We start from the raw sequence: 6,111 nt of genomic DNA on the forward strand, positions 1-6,111 counted from the left end.
AGATGCTTTCAGATAGTTTGCTAAAGACGTGGGACGGTTTCCCATCCCCACCAGTGATGCCTCAGCATTAAGTTGTCCTGCATCCTTGTCAACACTTAGTGTGATGAGACATTTTCATTGTAATCATTCTGGTGGGTGTGTCGTGGCTGTCCCACTGTGGACCCTCACATTTTCATGTGCTTGTCAGCCACTGGGACACTGTGTATGTGCGTGTGTGTATGTGTGTGAATCTCTCAGTCATGTCCAACGCTTTGCAACCCCATGGACTGTAGCCTGCCAGGCTCCCCTGTTCATGGAATTCTTCAGTCAAGAATACTGGAGTGGGTTGCCATTCCCTTCTGCAGGGAATCTTCCTGACCCAAGGATTGAACCTACTGTCTGAGCCACCAGGGAGGCCCATTGGGAAACTAATTCATTCCTAAATTCAGTTATGGTCCAAGGATAACTCAGCTTGCCAGTATGATGCTTTAGGAATGGGCACACAGCTCTGAGAGGGGTCTCAGAGACTCTTCTGTGACTAATATACCAGAGTTTGGGAAACACATTCCAAAGCATCTACAATGCTTCTTCTGCTCACTTTCAGGCCCTGGACTGTGTTTGATAGCTGAGCTTGAAGATAAATAACTTTCAAATGAGTGACATGAGTTTCAATGATGCTAAGTGAACTCTTTAGTAACACTCCAGCTTGTATTTCTACAGACCACTCAGGGGAGAAGAAGTCACATTTGTTGAGTACCTACTACATATTAATTCCTGCACTGGGCACTTTAGGTACATTATCTCCTTAATCTTCCTAAGGACTCTGTGTGGGCGAGATTATTTCACTTATTTCAAATGAGGAAATGGGGCTGGGACTGGGTCACCCAGCTATTAGATGGAAGAGCCAGGATTCGAACACTGGGTCTACTTGTCTCCAAAATCGCCCCTTCTGTGAACAAGCAAGCTGTTCCTGGCATACATTTCATTAATATTTTTTGAATGGTCACCTCTACTAAGGCTTCCATGAAGGCTCAGTTGGTAAAGAATCTGCCTGCAATGTGGGAGACCTGGGTTCAGTCCCTGGGTTGGGAAGATCCCTTGCAGAAGGAAATGGCAACCCACTTGAGTAATCTTGCCTGGGAAATCCCATGGACAGAGGAGCCTGGCAGGCTACAGTCCATGGGGTTGCAAGAGCTGGACGTGTCTTAGCGACTAAACCACCACCACCACTCTACTAAGGCAACTCCACCCTGGGTAGAGCTCTCCCTGGGGTCTCCCAGCATCCTAACACCGGGTCTGCTGATACCAGGAGGCCAGCACCCCGCCCCTCCAGACTCCCCAGCTCCTCACTGTTCCTCCTTCTTTCCTCTCCCCACCTCTGCGCTCTGCCTGATCGCAGTAACACCACGTACCTGTTGATGCTCTGACAGTCTGTTTTTTTTTCTGTCTGGTATATTTTCTGATAAGTCTTTTAGAAAAATTTCCCCAATAGTATAGCAATGCATGTATATTGTAGACATTTGAGAAAATGAAAATTCACCCATTTCTTTTCAATCATTTTATCTATGTTTAGTTTTTTGTTGTTGTTTAAACAGTTAAAAAGCTGGGCTACAACTTAGTTATGAATGTAATTTTTTTTAACGGGGCAGTCACATTTAAAGGATGTACTGTGAACAGCTCACCCAGGAACAAATGTAAACTAGGCGTCACTTGTTTTAATTTTTTTTCACTTGTTTTTTTAAAAAATTTTGTTTCAGAAAGGCAAGAGGGAAAACTGGGGCAGAGATGGCTGAGTGGAAGAAACTAAATTCTACTTTACTTTCAGAGGAATTAGCTTGGTTGGCTTTCAACACGACCAGACAGAAGCCACAGTGTCCCCTCTGGAGACACTGTTAACTTTGGGAATGGAGCAACAAATTTACATAATCAGAATGTACAGGAATTTTATAAATTCCACTGTATTTTGCCCTTGGCTTGTCTCCCTGTTCCTTTAAACTTTGCAGAAGCACATTTGCAATGGCAGCCTCCTGTTTTATGAAGTTTATAAAATATCAGATACCTATTCATTCCCCGGGGTTGGGCATTGTAGTTGTTCCTAAACTGTCTGTGTGGGAAGTGAGTCTTTATTACATCTTTATTGCAGAAATCATCTCGCTAGGGGGAGACCAAGACCCTGGAGAGGGTAAGGGCATGAATGCAGGAGCCAGGCAGCCCACAGTGTGACCCCAGGCCCCTCGGGCATGCCTCCATTTCCTCATCCGTATGATCACTGGGAAAAGAATAGCATGTACCTCCCTGCTCCTTTGTATGCTCAAAGGGCCCAGTGAGCACCAGAGAAGTGATGTTTTATTATTTACCTGGAATCCTAAAAACTGAGTGCTAACCAGATTAAAAAAAAAAAAAATTTCATCCTTATACGCATACTGCTGACTTGAGAGTGTGAACTAGTCTCCGCTTTGTAACCTCAGGGCCCATCTCTGCGATGGATGCACATTTACTGAGGCAGCTTCTCTCTCTGGTTTGTAAGCATCTCTGTGCTGTACTGAGTGCTGTGCTTAGTCGCTGAGTCGTGCCTGAGTCCTTGCAACCCTATGGACTGTATTCCGCCAGGCTCCTCTGTCCACGGGATTCTCTAGGCAAGAATGCTGGAGTGGGTTGCCATGCCCTACTCCAGGAGATCTTCCCCATCCAGGGATCGAACCCGGGTCTCCCGCATTGCAGGCAGATTATTACTTTTTTTACTGTCTGAGCCACCAGGGAAGCCCATGAATACTGGAGTGGGTAGCCTATCCCGTCTCCAACGGATCTTCCTGACCCAGGAATCAAACCGGGCTCTCCTGCATTGCAGGTGGATTCTTTACTAGCTGAGCTACCAGGGAAGCATCTCGAATTCCCTGTTAATTTTCCTGCCTCTCCCTCTAGGCTGTCAGCTCCTTGAGGTCAGAGACTGTGTCCTGAAAAGAGTAATGGCTAATGTGCAGTGCCTGCTTCTGTGGATCCGACTCAGTGCTGAGTGACCCCTTTGCTGGTCTTGTCTTGATTGCCCCTCCCAGGCCCTTAGGAGGTAGGGCACCTCTCAAATGTGGGCCCTGAGTGATGGCTGAGCGATACCGTGCTCTTTCCCAAACTTGTCACATCCAGAAGGATCACAGTCACATCCAGGATCACTTGTCACATCCAGAAGGATTACAGTGGTGGAAGCAGTCCTGATTCCCAGGCCTCACTCTCTGAGATTCTAATTGTCAAGGTCTGGGACCCTTTGCACTGAGGCCACATGTGGGCAACACTGAATGAGCAGCTGGGTGACCCCCGTGGTCCCTGAATTTCCTCCCTGCATCTTAGGTAGCTTCTCTAGCCATGCCTGGAGTTCTCAGCTCTGTGACTGGCTGGAACCGGAGAATGTAGGGGGGCGATCAAGAGGCGGAGAGTGTAAGCAGGTCTCATTAATATGCGAGGCCTTTCTTGTCACACTTCCTTTGACTGAAGCTGAAGGGCTGGCGCATCACCCCGGGATTTTCCACTCTCTCAAGCCCTTCCGGAACTGGCTGCTCACCAGCCTGCCAAAGGGGGACAAGGACAGCGCAGGGGCACGGAGGCAGCCATCCGTTCGTGATGGAAGCCAACCTCGATGATGTCTCTAAACTAAGGTGGAAACTGGGGTCTCTCATCTCCCCACCTGCTCCTCCCTGCTGCCTCTTCCCTTGCTCTGTCCTTCTACTGAATAACCTATCTGTGCAAGGTTCTGTTCCATCAGGACCAGGAGGAGGAAAACCACAAGGGAGAGGTTTTATGTTTCTTAATTTTTTAGCAAAGTCATCCTTGTACACGGTTCCCCTGGTTACGGGTATATAGGATAAAGCAGGAGGCTGAATGAGCATCAGCGCTGTCACCGTCTTCTCTGGCAGTCACTTTGAGCTCTCAGCTGTCTCTCTGGGTGGTTAAGGGTGTTAGGGTCAGGAGGCGTTTAGACACTGTCTCCTGATTTCCTGCTGTGACGCATGAGAATCAGCTTGCTTCCACCCCATTCACGCCCTCCCCAAAGACTTAAATTGCTCCTTTCCATTCCTTTATTAGTTGACTTTTTGAAATTTCAAGTAATACACTGCCATCTTCTTACCTTTTGTTTGAGGGGGGAGACATATACATAATAACAGCTACCATAAAACACATATAACTTATAAAGCAAATACGTAACCATCATCCCAGTTAAGGGAGTGGAACTCTGTGGCCACTTTTAAGGCTCCCCTCCCCCGTGAAACCACTCACCCTAACCTTAGTGATCATCATGATCTTGCTTTTCTTTAGAGTTCTTCTCACCTTTATAGGTATCCCTTAACATCTAGATGTGTTAAAAGTAGGATCACACTCTGTGTGTTATTCTGTGCCTTGCATCTTTCCCTTCAACCCTGTAAGCTAACACAAGCTGACATGACTAGCTGTAGTTCATTCAGGCTCACTGCTGTATATTCACTGTTCCAGGAAATCAGCATTTATTGATGCAGTCAGCTGGTGATGGACTTTGGGGCTCTTTCCAGTTTTTTCTGCTGTCATGAACACCTTCATTCATGTGTGCCAGTACACGTGAGCAAGGGCTTCTCCAGGGGCTGGATAAAGAAGTGGAATCACTGCATTGTGGGGAATGTACACACTTGTTTCACTTTAAAATGTCAGTGTTCCAGGGTGTTTGCACCAATGGACTGTCCCTACCTCCAGAGAATCTGACTTGATTGGCCAGCGTGAGGCTGGGCACCAGGAGTGTTCAGAGTTCCAGGTGATCCCATCAACTCCAGTTAGTGTCTTGACACTCCAACTTGGAAGGAGTGTCCCTAGCATCCCTTTTGACTCTTCTCCCTCAAGATTTTCGTATAATGATCTGAAAGAGAGAAGAGCTTTACCCAGGCAAAGTCAAAATGTGGAGCTGGGGAAGAGCACCTCAAGGAGTGACAGGACTGGTTAAAATTCTGGGACAAAGGAAAGACATGCAGGTGGATTTTTCCAGCAGGGTTGAGGAATTAAAGAAAACCCAAGGGCTGGGAACTCCACCTGTCAGCCAATTCCTCCTTCCTCCCGTGCTACCAGTAGCCTTAAGTGTCTGTCTGCCACTTGTAGGCCAGAGAGAATGTCATTCATACGGCTTATATATTGAGACACTGAGGCTCCTGTGACCTGCTCTGAGGGTCTTTGTAGTCAGGTTTCCTTAAAGAAACCCTGGTTTGGGTTTCTTGACCCTGCCTGAATCTTATCAATATACAAGAACTTTGAATAAATACTGATGCCTGGGCTCCAGACCAATTACATCAGAATGTCTGGGGAGAGACCTAGGTAACAACGGGCTTCAGAAGCTACCCAGGTAATTCTTAAATGCAGCCAGGATAGAGAACCAGTAGTCAGTGGGTCTCAGCTTTATCCAGTGTCCATCAGAATCACCTGGGGACTTGATAAGAACACACATGGCTGGGCTTCACTTGCCTGGGGTACGGGCCAGGATGTGCATTTCTAGTAGGTTCCCGGGGCTGCAAACATTGCTGGTCCCCCAACCACATGTGGGAAACCACTGTACACTGGGGGTTTCCCTGCATATTTTGTGGGGATCCGGGCTGCCATGTGCTAAGCTGCTCCATCCGGCTGTGTGATCCCCCTTCTACCTCAGTATTTTGTTATCAGGCTGGTAGCTTGAAATCAGCCATGGAAACTGGCAAATGCTACAAATCAAAACTCTGCCACCTCAGTCTGTTGCTAAACATTTCGTATCCTAGTTTATGTTATGGGCCCTCAGGATAATTTTCCCATGCCTATAGGTTCCTAGTATTAAACATATTTTTCTGGTTTCAGTTATTAATCCAACTAATAGTAGTTCACAAAGCCAATTAACACATTTTAAAATTTGATAGTTATTAAATATAGAAAGTGAAGAAGACTCTGGGGGACACCAGCATTTCAAACTGCATCCCTGTTTGGCCCCTGGGGATTTCTGACACCCTGGGCAATGCCAGGATGGGGAAACTAACACTGTAGGTCCACTCAAGGAAGCCAAGATTTGGAAATTGATTGTCTTTGAAGAAAATATGACCAAGAACTCTTGGGAATTCTTCGTGTAGCCCCAGTCTGAAGACTGCTGGGCTAGCCTGTCTA

General features: G+C 46.9%; 1 protein-coding gene across 2 annotated transcripts in view; it reads left to right on the forward strand.

Annotated features, from left to right (window-relative positions):
• Positions 1–6,111, forward strand: part of IQCK (IQ motif containing K) — a 151,151-nt gene that overhangs the window by 143,309 nt on the left and 1,731 nt on the right. The gene's annotated exons all lie outside the window — the stretch shown is intronic.

This window comes from Ovis aries, chromosome 24 (genome assembly GCF_016772045.2).
Source record: "Ovis aries strain OAR_USU_Benz2616 breed Rambouillet chromosome 24, ARS-UI_Ramb_v3.0, whole genome shotgun sequence".
Lineage (NCBI taxonomy): Eukaryota > Metazoa > Chordata > Mammalia > Artiodactyla > Bovidae > Ovis > Ovis aries.